General features: G+C 33.6%; 1 protein-coding gene across 2 annotated transcripts in view; it reads right to left on the reverse strand.

Annotated features, from left to right (window-relative positions):
• LOC132706107 (serine protease filzig) overlaps nt 1-11,873 on the reverse strand; it is a 65,259-nt gene extending 53,386 nt beyond the window's left edge. For both annotated transcript variants that reach the window (XM_060677217.1, XM_060677218.1), the window contains exon 1: nt 11,745-11,873. The gene's annotated coding sequence lies outside the window, so the exon portion shown is untranslated. The remainder of the gene's footprint in view (nt 1-11,744) is intronic.
• Nucleotides 11,874-12,372: the final 499 nt, after the last annotated feature.

Consider the following 12,372-nt stretch of genomic DNA (forward strand, 5'->3'; position numbering starts at 1 on the left):
TGTAATGTGCATTTACATGCTTCATGCTTTGTAAAATATCACCACAAATGAAACTAGGTGTTACCAGTGGTGCGCTCAAGCACCATAAAATATTATGCGTTTTTTTTGTATCAAATCAGGTTCTATTTGGAAAACAATCTACTTTTAGTTGTTTTCTGTCGAATTTGAACTTGAAACTAACGAAAACATTATTTCATGTTTTTTCCCAGTGGTTCATTTACGCACTTGTATTTTTTGTATGTTTTGAGTTTTTTTTTTTTGACACATGTAATGTATTCTTAAGTGCAACAAAATAAATAATTTCAGAGCAAAAAAGTATTTTTTTATTTTTTTTTATGCTTTGGATAATATGGGTTAACGTTCTATAGCATATATTTTTCCAAACTTCTCATCTACACCCTCGTCACAACACACCTCCAAACTCCTAAATTTGATCACTTATCTATTTAAAAAAATGTCCTTACTTGTTTGAACGCAAAATTATTGTAAACAATAAGAGACATCCTTTTTAGTAAATTTGTATTTTGTTCAATTTTATTGTTAATCGTAGGTTGTTTTCGTAAGTTTTATCATTAAAAAACGTCTAAACTAAACAGTCTCAACTTATATTTATTTCAAAAATAAAAAGATAATTTTTGACTTGAAAATAAACAACGTAAAAATAATTAGGTTTAGGCAAATGAAGGAATTCTATCAAATTTAGAACATGGTCGATCCTTATCAGCAGGGGTCCAACATATTAACATAAACATTACAAGAAGAAACACTTGGAACGAGTTTAATATTTTGTGGAACCTCCATATAAGAATAAAACTTCTTCGATACAGCCGTTTCACCAATTCTTACTAAGTTGCCTGATGTTGTTTGGTGATCATGTATATCAGAATGTAAAATTAACAAAACTCTCCTCCTATAACTGCCCAGCAAACTGTGGTAGATAAAGAGAGTAGGAAGGAGCATTATCTCTCCGACTCCGTCCATCAACCTAGTAGCTCTCTTTTGAAGGCATCGCCATACGAGATGTGGCTATGGAAAAAAGCAAAGTATACTATTCTCAAATAAGAGTTGCTTTCAAGAAAGATGTTATTCAAAGAACTTCAGCAGAGTTCCTCTAAAACCATAGATCGAAAGTTTCTTAAGGAGTAAACACAATCGAAGGACAAATGGACACCATCAGAGCAGTTGTGACCCACTCTCCAAGCTCCCAACTATGCTCTCCCATATCTATAAAACTTCCCTAGTATTGGATCCATCGGAACTGAAACCAAACTGGACGTCACCGAGAAGCGAGTTAGACTGGAGGTATCTAACCAATTTAGTAGGGACTCCATTACCTTAGAAAAGGTCACCATGATGGATACCAGACGATAGCTGCTCTCGATTTCCTTTCTTAAAGAGAGGATATCTAAATTTAAAACAATCTGGGTGTACACCGTCTGTGAAGCAACAGTTTATAGTCACAATCATACCGATAAAATACATTCGCACCCTTAACGATGAGATGAATTAAAAGCGACCGACTTTTTTCAAAGTTTACAAAAAGGTTGATTCCAATTGATTAATTTCAAATCATAACGGAGACGAATCTTCAGTTGGCGTTCAATGTGATTGGGCGCTTACGAAAAACCGAAGGTATCTTCGAGATCTGTGTTTAACCTTTCCTGGTTGAAAACAATTACGCGAGTTGTTTATAATCGCTCGGCCTATAAATATCTCGCTAATTTTCTTTTGTTGATATCTACACATCTGCGTTGTTTGTAGAACGTCTTTCCTTGGCATCGATTCTGTGCGGCCTCTTAAAATATATCAAATACGAAATTGTGATATTTTTTAATTTAAAGAAAATTGTCGGCATGCACGCAACTGGCGATAGCCATACTAATAATCTGTTTTCTATGTTTTCATTTTGTTAAATTAATATTTCTTTGTCAACAAAAGCAGATAAAGATAAAACTTGAAGTGTGTTTCTGTTTATTTGAAACATACTTAATTAAGGATTAAGTTCGTTTATAAATAGAGACATTATATGATTGCTCGATGTCTCTATATTGTAGTAGTTAATAATTATCAAGAGACATTAATTAGTGTGCCGCAATCTTTTTAAAATGCGCCAGTGGCGGGCGAACGTAATTTTACTAGTCTAATTTGGCAGACATTGATGGTAAGTCACTGATATCTCTAAAAATAAAAATTATGCAAAATATGTGCGAGTCTAGTGTATCTCAAGAGATGCTCCCGCCCAAATGTAGAAAACACTATTCTATTGAGACTAAGGAAGTTATAAACCATGTTTATTTTACTCCCATTGAACGTGGTGCCAGCGAGCAAGCATCTTTAGAAGAAAAGACCACATTGACGAAAATTCCAACATCAACTGTATGGAAAATTTTGAATAATCCCATTTAAGCGAGGAAAAAAAGAAGCGATGCTGACATTTTCTCGAGTGTAGATGAAAGTGATCAAGATAAAATACGATTAGATATCTTAATTAGGAGGCTTGAAAAAGATAAAACCGGTGTTAAATGTGGCAGAACTACCTTATGGAAGGGTATTCAACACATGAGTTTTAGGTCTAAAAAAATTGACAAAAGGCAAGTTTTAATGGAATCTTTTAGAATTGCGAAATGGCGACTGGAATATCTAGAAAAAATTAGGATTTACAGAGAACAACAAAGGCCAATTATTTACTTGGATGGAACCTGGTTCGACACTTAAGACACCCCGGAAAAGGGTTGGCTTGACTCAACTGATAAGTGTAAAACAAACGCGCCATCAAAAAGAGGTAAAAGAATAACTATTTTGCTTGCTGGCTCCAAAGATGGGTGGATTCCAAACGGACTTTCTCTGTCTGCGAAAAATATTAATGATTCTTCTCTGGATTACCATGAAGACACCATCGCTGATTTATTTGAAAGTTAGTTTAAAAACAAACTAGTTCCAAACATTCCTCCTAATAGCGTAATTGTAATTGACAATGCAAGTTATCACAGTAGACAGTTGACTAAAATCCCTTCCTCATGTGACACAAAAGCAACAATCCAAAACTACATGTATAATAACGACTTTTATTTTAACGAAGATTATACCAACAAGCATTTAATTGAGGTTCTACAAAGCTTGAAACTACAAAAGGAATACGTCTGTGATAATTATGCAAAAAATCTAGGACTGTATATTTAATCCCATTGAACATGTTTGGCACCAACTGAAATCTGCCATTCGTCGTAACAATGTTCTCCCCGTGTTAACTCCAATGTCCTTAAACTTATAGAAACCGAAGTTTTTAACATCCCTCCACAAAGTTGGGCAAATTCTGTTAAACATAAAGAAAAAGCAGAACAATCGTATATCCATATTGCATATAATATAGAACAGATAATAATTAGAACAGGCGATGAGAGCGATAGTGATACTGATATATTATGTGAATAATTTTAAGCAATTTAAGTAGGTAATAAAAATAATTTGTAATTTTACTTTAAATATAAACATAAATACATAAATGAATATTGTTTAGTATATTTCCTAACAAAACCCCAAATAATTAAATTCTAAGCAAAGTACGGACCTGTTAGGCCATATTTAGTCATAGTTAGTCACTTTCTTATATCTATGAACAGACCTATTTGTCCAATATAAATTTTAGGACAAGATCCGCATTTCAACCTGTAGACACCTGATTTTTGAGATTTTGGACATTTCGTTTTATTGTTTTTTAAAAATTTTCCTATTGTGTTGTTAGTTCTGAAAGCTATTTTTAAACCACATTTTGACAAATGTTTTCAAACTTTTTCACTGGGTTCTCCTGTGTATGTAATTGTTTTAAATTGTTCGTGTTCTCTATTAGATTTCGGATAAATAGAGTGTACTGTTTGTAAATTTTACATTTGATAAAGACACGGTGTTGTCGAAACAATTGAAATGTGAAAATATATAATTTCATGAAAATCTGAATTTTTAGTTCTTATTTATTTTGTTAAATGAATTTTAGAGATTTTGTTTTAGGTAGATAGTTTATTTTTCACAAAAAAAAGTTCTCGATTCAACCTGTGCATTAATTTCTGTTAGTCTGTGCCACGGTTAAAAACCATTGATACAGTTGGGACTGACACCGTAGCTATGTAACTTGTGCCACGGACAGAGTCGAAAACTCTACATCGTACGATAGAAATGTTCTCAATTGTTCGGGGGTGCTTTGCCTTCAAGTAATTTATAAGAGTCGGCTTTGTGGCAAGTTCTCAAAAAAGCCCAACAGACATATTATCAAGATAATCGAGTGGCGTGCATAGCTTGAGCTTTCTCTTCTCGCAAACATCGTCGCCGGATTCGGAGTATTCTATTAAGGACAACACCGCCTTCGGGCGACAAATCTCACAGCCGAGCGGCATCAGAAAATTAGATAACCTAATTGAATTTTGCGAGGAAATTCTTCTTCAGATAAAACGGTTGAAAGTAAAATTTTATTTGTAAAAATTTTGACTCCCTGCACCTCGAAGACGAAGCAAGTTAAGCAATTAATTTAAGATTTTTAAACGAATACAGGGTGTTTATTTTTCATGTTTAGTACAGAAGCAATTGCAGTTTTGCAAGTTTTACCGTTTTTATTAACATTAAGTACGAAAATGACGTCAAAACATAACAAACTTTTTTTTATTGGAAATCTTATTAACTTTCTAGCACATGCAAATTTTTTCTGATTCCTGTTGTAGCTTAAGGCCATTTAACACCCCCAAACCAAACATTCCAAAAACAGAGTGTTTCGCTTTAAAATCTTACCCAGAAACGGTAATCTAGACACTCATTAGCAAAATATCTAGTCTCAATTTGAAAATCTTTTACAGAAAAAAGTTTCAGGTGTATGGTTAATCATTTTCATCTTATTCGATAACCGAAAAGTATTAAGTTAAATCCGAACGACGTTCCAATAGATATCGGATGCTGCTAAGATTCTAAATAATAATAAATAAACTTAGTATCCATATCTACTTTTTGACCCACACCTGTGTATTTTTTGTGGGCAAGAAAATATAGATTATAAAAAATTATGTTAGCCGTTCACTGTTTAAATGATTTTAAAAACATAACTCAGGATTACATCAGCATAATTATATTCATAAGTAAATTCCGACCTTGCATATTTCGAGGCTCAAGAGCAAAGTTTCCCTTCTTAAAATCTGAAAATCATAACCAAGGAAATTATTTTCGATATTTATTGACTATGCCTAAACATCAACGTGACGCGTGTTTTCGATCAAGCTGAAGCGAAAGAATCACAATCCCGCTGCAAGCGGAACTAGATATCAAGTCCTGCTAGAAAAACGCCAAATAAAAAAATCTAAGTGCTCAATAGAACCGGCAATTTGAAAAGTTCTTAAAAGTACGGGGATTTGTCTCACAGATACCATAAGAAAAAAAGCAAACCATAATAGCAACAAAAGTTCTCTTTAGGATTCAGGATTAATATTAAATATTTATTGATTAATTGGTTAATGTTAAATATTAAATTTAATTAATATTTTAAAATTTAAAATTCTGCTAAAACCATTAGTTTCATTTATTCTCTGAAGAAGCCAACAGGATGATTGGTGAAACGTCAGCAAGTTCGATTTATCAACAAACGTCACAAAGGGAATCCTGAAGTCACTCCCTTATGTCCCGCTGGATTAAATCATCCTGTCGAACGGCTTGAAACAAAAAATTAAAAAATAAAGAAAACGGAATATACTGAATAGATAGAATATTATTGTTATTACTTTTCATAAAACTTCTGGATCCCTTCTGCGTCGGTTTTTGTTGCTCTGAAGAAGCGAAAGTATTAAAGTAGCGTGTCTTAGAAAAATAATAATTATTATTAATTAAATTTGTACTCATATTTTAAAGCGGGTAAACATTGTTTATTATTTATTTAATTTTTAATGTTTTATTTGCTACTTTGACCGGGATTTAAAGCGTTTCCCAATCCCCGGACAATTTATCATTCGCACCAAATTTACCTAATTGCTCCACGCACATTGTCTAAATAAAATTTGAATACTTTACGCGTTGTTGCGTAAAATAAACCTCGATTGTACTTCGGTAGAGTTTTATTTTCTTTCAGGCGTCTGAATTCATCAGCGCCCATTGTTTAAAATTCACATTGGCAATCCCCGCTTGAATTGATATTTCACCGTACGATTGTCTGCAAATGTTTTCGATTCTGTTACAAAGTGTGTCGATACTATGACAAAATAGGTTATGCCGTGCTCAAAACAAACCGTCTGTTCAGCACAGGAAGTACAGCGGTTCAGATTTTGCGACAGTGAAAGTAAATTCTTTTTATGGAACAAACGGCTCGAATTTTTTAATAAGGAATAAAGCGCATTTCCAAAAAAATCGCTGTACTTCCTGCGTGGAAGTTGCTGACGTTTCGCCAATCAACCTATTTTCTTCTTCAGAGCTTGACTGAAACTGTACCTGCTTATATATTGTTTGAAGAGGCGGCGCTAAATTGATGACAGGTAGAGAACTGGGTCGCGGTTAAGATTGTTATGCTTATAGATTCCTATAGACTCTCGAATTTTTCGTTGATAGAATAATTACATGTAAGAATTTTAGTTTTAAGGCTCTTCCGTCTTCTTTGAGTCTAGTTGATATTTTTCGACCGATCTCTTCAATATATTCTTTGCCGCATATGCATGGAACCTGGTTTTGACGTTATACTTCTTTAGAACTTTTGATATGTGACCAGTGAAGTGTAGGATTGCTTTCGGCCTCATTGCTATTGTAAGGTTGTGGTGAAGTGTATTTTTTGATGTGACGCCTAATATCTTTAATGTGGAAATTACTGGAGTGAATAACAGAGGTAAGGTGTTTTAATTCTGGATTCAGTGACGGGCTGAGATAGTTTTAGCGCTCTGTAAGCAAGAGAGTTGATAACCTATTATTTTTGACCTAAAGAATGGAAGGTTATTATTAGTTGCCAACTCAATGGTAAAACGTATGTTAGTGTATATAGAGTTTAAATATGTAAGAAAATCTACTAGGGTTTCTTCACCATAAGGCCAAATGACAAAAGTATCATCGACGTGGCGTTTCCATAATTTTGGTTTTAGATGAAAGGTATCGAGAGCTTTCTTCCCAAAGGCTTCCATAATGACTGGTGATAGTGGAGACAAGCATTTTTCAATTAAGGTGGGAGGGTTTGGTTCCAGATTCTCTTACTTTAATATATCTGAAATGATGTTGAGAATTTCAGGAATAGGAACTTTGGTAAAGAGGGATTCATCTTGTGTATGCTTTTGAATTGTTCAATGAAGTGAAAGGAATTAAGTACGAAACTGTCAGTTTTTAAATAATTAATTAATTAAATAGTGTTAATAAAATAATAACAACCTTTTTGAAAAAAGGAAACTAATTAACCTTGAAGGTTACACGCTTCAGCTCTTTCCTCACATTGCCGTGCACTCTTTGAAGTATACTTCCAGTGTTTCTTATTAAATTGATTTTTCGAAGAATTTTAAAGAAACAGCTACACAATTACTTAAGACCGTGCAGAGAAAGTGCAGGTTTTTATTTTTTTGAGCAAAAACCTTACATCGAATTGAAGAAAATCAAGAAATTAAATTTCCTTTCCTATCTGCCATTGTTGTATTTTGGTCGTAGACGTGTGCCAAATTTCAATAAAATATCTAAAACCTTACCATTCTGTATCTCAAAAGTTAAGCATTTAGGACATATTACATTCAATTAAAAAACGCCCGGTATACAAAAAGAATACTACACTAAACCATATCGCGCACGACAAGAAATAAAGAAAAGACTAAAACATAAAGTAAAAAACCTGAACTCAGAGCTACATCTTGAAAGAAGTAAATCAGAAATAAAGGAATCTTTGAGACACGAAGGACAAGCTTCTGAAAAATACGGAGTGACTGTGGAAATACTGAGAAATGGAGGAAAGTTAGTATTGCAAGAGGACATGCAGACTTGTAGCATTTAGAAAGCTGAGTTTTATCACAAAAAATGTCCATAGTACTCGAAGACCGCAATAAACTAAAATTAAGAAAACACAAAGAGCAATGGAAAGAATTATGCTAGTCATAAAATTAATGAATGAAATGTGGAACGAGATGACTATGCAGTGGAGACAATACGAAAAAAAAATGGAAGGAAAGAGACAGACATTTCTAAGGAAAGTGCGTTTTGTATGGGGTCGAAGCATACAAGCAATTTCTTTTGGAATTATGTTTTTTGCAAACTCGTCACAACTATGTGTTTCATTTTTTTTTTTCATATGGATGGATCAAAAATGATCTCGATCGGTAATATTTTTTCAAATCTACTTTCGCCGGTGTCGTGTACTCAAATATCGTGATTCCAATTAAGATTAACTCGCGTGATGAATGGAGACAGATAAACGACATGATCGGAAGACCGTCAAAAGTAAAAGCGAATTTGTGTGAAATGAACTTACATGGGACGAACACGCGTGTTAGAAAAAAATCGTGCCTCTTTTTTCCTTGCCGATTTGATATTAGGAACGACTGATAAATGATCGCTAAACGTAAAACGTCGATTTAAGTCTTGGGTATCTACAGGGTGGCTTAAATTGGATGAGGACTGTTGGAATTTGGAAAACCATAAGATATACGAAAACGGCCTGACAAGGATGTTTCAGTTCTATAGTCACCTTTTTTTTTTTAGTAAATTCGACTTTATACATTTTTTCGGGTCTACTATATAAAATACGGAATTTTTCTTACAACGAAAACCGGGAAAAAAATTATAAACATTAAACGAATAAAAAGTCTTAAGCGCTTATGATATCGATAACTCGTATCGATATATCAATTAGTCTATATTTTGCTGGGTAAAGGTCTGGAATGCGTGGAGGCCAATCCAAGGTCTAAATATTCGACTGATTTCATTAATAATAACTAACAAAAACTAGTGCTTTTAGAGCTTAAATTAGTGGAGAAACACAGAAACATTGAATTCCTAAATATAGTGAAAATTGACAATACGGTTCGTCCTTTGCAGGAAAATGTCGAATTAGATGCTCATGTAACTCTCTAAATATAATTTCCCAACTTATCGACTAGATTAAAGCCGGTGCTCCGCACTTTACGTTCATTTCAAAGAGGCAAAAAAATACTTAATTAAAAAATACGCGTGGGCAGTTTTCGTGAAAAACATTTCTAATATCGCTGCACAAAAACACATCAAGGATATTTAAAAAAAAAAAAAAACACCGCGGCATGCGGATCTTCTTCAAATTATTTGTACAAATTTGCATACGATTTCGCGTTGACGTAACACTCAGTTTGTCTTGTCACAAATTTTTATACCTCGTTTACAATATGGCCGAAGCCATTATAATGTTATGTTATAATATATTTCGCTTTGGAAACACTCGCATATTGCTTTGCTATAAGTTCCCAAAAATTGCTCGGCACATCCGATCGGTTTGCAAATATCTGGCAAGAAATATTTTACGTCCTCTTATTACTATTTCTTTTTTAATCTTTTTTGAAATTACTTGGTGAGTAACAACTAAAAATGAATTGAAATGGAAATAAAACTTTACGTATTGCGGCAGATGTTTTATTGCCGGAAATGTCAGGAAAAGAGACCAGAGACCTGAACACCAACTTTAACCACAACCAGAAATGTTTCTCTAAAATTTTAAGATAAATGTTAAACGTTTACGACTGAGATGACGACCTCGAAGGTTGCGTAACTAAATTAACGTATAGATGTGGCAACGGTAGTTATGTCGATAATTACGGTTTAGAAATTATTGACCAACGCTTCACTCGGTTTTGAGATCTAGGGTCGCAAATGTTCCAGCCTTTCAAACTGCCATTTTTGCAATTTTGTATTGCTTGCTTGTGTTGAATTTCATTTTGTTTCACTGGTGGAGTTTAACGGACTAAAGGAAAGTCACCGTTTCAAAGTTAACGTCGCCAAAACTAATGTTAATATTTTTTTATCTTGCAAACGGAAATAGATGAAACAATAAAATTTTAGATAAATACACAAAACTTGAAAAATGTTCTTTTCAACATTTAGAAGTTATCTCCTTAACAATTACATTGAAAAAGTAATTTATTAACAAGCATCTGACAAAATACAATTTGCATTTGAATGCGGATTATCCTTAGCCCATACGCGCCTTTTGTGAAAGTTTCGAATCGCACATATTTTATAAACGTTAACGGCGCATTAAGCAAATAAAAAAAAGCGAAACTTAAATCCAGAAATGTTTAACTTCGAAGTTACGGGGTGTCGAAATGGAATTGTTTTTGAAAATTTCAAACTTTGTAGGTATTGTGGCCAGATAAGTACAAATTTATGTCGCAGAGAAAGTCGATTGTGTTTGACCAGTGTCGTTCGTGATAAACTTAAATGATAAATTAATTTTTTTATTTCATTTTAATTAGAATATATTTATTTTAACAACTATGAGATTATATAAACTTAATTATTTATATCTGCTGCCTACACTATTCAATTCCTCCTTATGTGATAAAAGTTTACGTCAACTTCTTCAAGAAGTTGATTAAATCGAGTGTGGTTTATATGACTTAACACCATTAGGTTTCTCTCTGCGGTGAGATAACAAAGATCGTGTGATTGTGTGAAAAATAACACCGTTTATGAACTAAAAAACTCTGTTCATTATTTCATTTTTTAATGTAAACAGAGAGCTGTCAGCTAATGGTTTTGCCAGGTCGAACTATATTTATAGCAATAGTCCTAGACACAAGGAAGGGTAAAAGTTTAAATACCATTCCTACCAAGCTTGCATACAACGTCTTGCATACTTCTATTTGAAAGGTCTTACACCAAAACAAATTAAGGAAAAAATTCAAGTATTAGGGTGTATGTTGAACGTGTGCGAAGTGGTTCGAAAAATAAAAAACGAATTTTTGCGCCGATTCATAACTGTTGCTGAGACTCGGCTCCACCACTACACCTCTGAAAATAAGAAACAGTGACAACAGCGGGTTGCAAAAGGGGAACCAACTCCAAGGAAGTATAAAGGAATTTTATCGAAAAACAAGGTTGGGGCTAATGATATAACCCAATTAGAACGTGGTTATGAGAAATTTATCAGCGTTGATGAAGAATATATTAAAAAATAAAGCAAAAAAAGATATAAAAACATCGTTTTTCTTTTTCAGGCCGGGCACTTTTCACCCCACCGTCATAAATACATACATACATACTCATCCAAATATATTCGTTTATTTTGAAATATGAGTGATCGTGATTTTTTGCAAGTGTGAAAACTAGGAAAAATGAAAATATCGATTTAGGGCCTTGTACTATTATTAATAGGAAAACGTATGTTTTATTATTCACGCTTTATTCGGTAACCCTAACAATATATAACTACTGTATTTATTATTCTCTCTTGACCCTGTACAATACATTTATAATGATAGTATTTCTTTTCGTTCATGAATAATAAGAAAAATTAGAATTTATTAGCAACGTGTTTTCTTTATTCCATATATCGTTCACCTCAATACAAAAAATTCGTATTGTTGTAAGTTGCAATTCTTATTTATGTAAGCGATTTCGCTATCGAACGTCCCACCGTACAAATTTGTTTCCGTTTCCCGTGCACGTCACTAATTTTTGCTGAGCGCACGAAACAAATCCAAAATTGGGCACAAAAACTACACACGAGCCGCGTAATCTCAGTCCATAATATATTCGAGACACCGTATAGAAGGCTGGTCCGATGGCGTACTTACTAATTTTATCTAAAGGTTCAGCAGACGCACACACACACGTCAGTTCTTAAACACTCTCACTTAAAATGAGTTTGCCGAACTGATCTTCGGCAACTCGGGATGATGGTTTTTATACGCGACTCATCTTTTTTACGTCTGATTCATTTGTTTTCAGTCGACGACGAACGTGTATGTCGTTAGCTTTGCCACTTCCACGCGTCTTGGTGTGCCTTGAAACGATTTGGGATCTCCGCTGAGATCCTGGTGGATGGACACCTTTCGTCTCTCGAAATTAATGTTACTTTGAATAAGGAAATAACTATTTCTTTTTAATTAACCCCGTTCTTCAGGAATCCCATAATGTTTTACCTACTCCACGGGCCTACTTGAATAAGTATAAATAGAATAGGTTGTTGCTAATAGAAAATTGCAATCAGTTTGCAGGACTTTCATAACACACAATTCATAAAATAACAAGTTATAATACTTTTCAGAATTTAATTAAAGAAAATTTTATCTGTAAACATATTACTTAAGTGGGTTTTCTCAGAACAAGAAATTAGTTTTAATTTTTAATTTTAAAAATAAATGCGAGTGACATTATTTTTTTCTTAAGGAGCCCCACTAATTCAGAGAAAACCGCATCTAT

Source organism: Cylas formicarius, unplaced genomic scaffold (genome assembly GCF_029955315.1).
Source record: "Cylas formicarius isolate icCylForm1 unplaced genomic scaffold, icCylForm1.1 PGA_scaffold_8__14_contigs__length_24414737, whole genome shotgun sequence".
Lineage (NCBI taxonomy): Eukaryota > Metazoa > Arthropoda > Insecta > Coleoptera > Brentidae > Cylas > Cylas formicarius.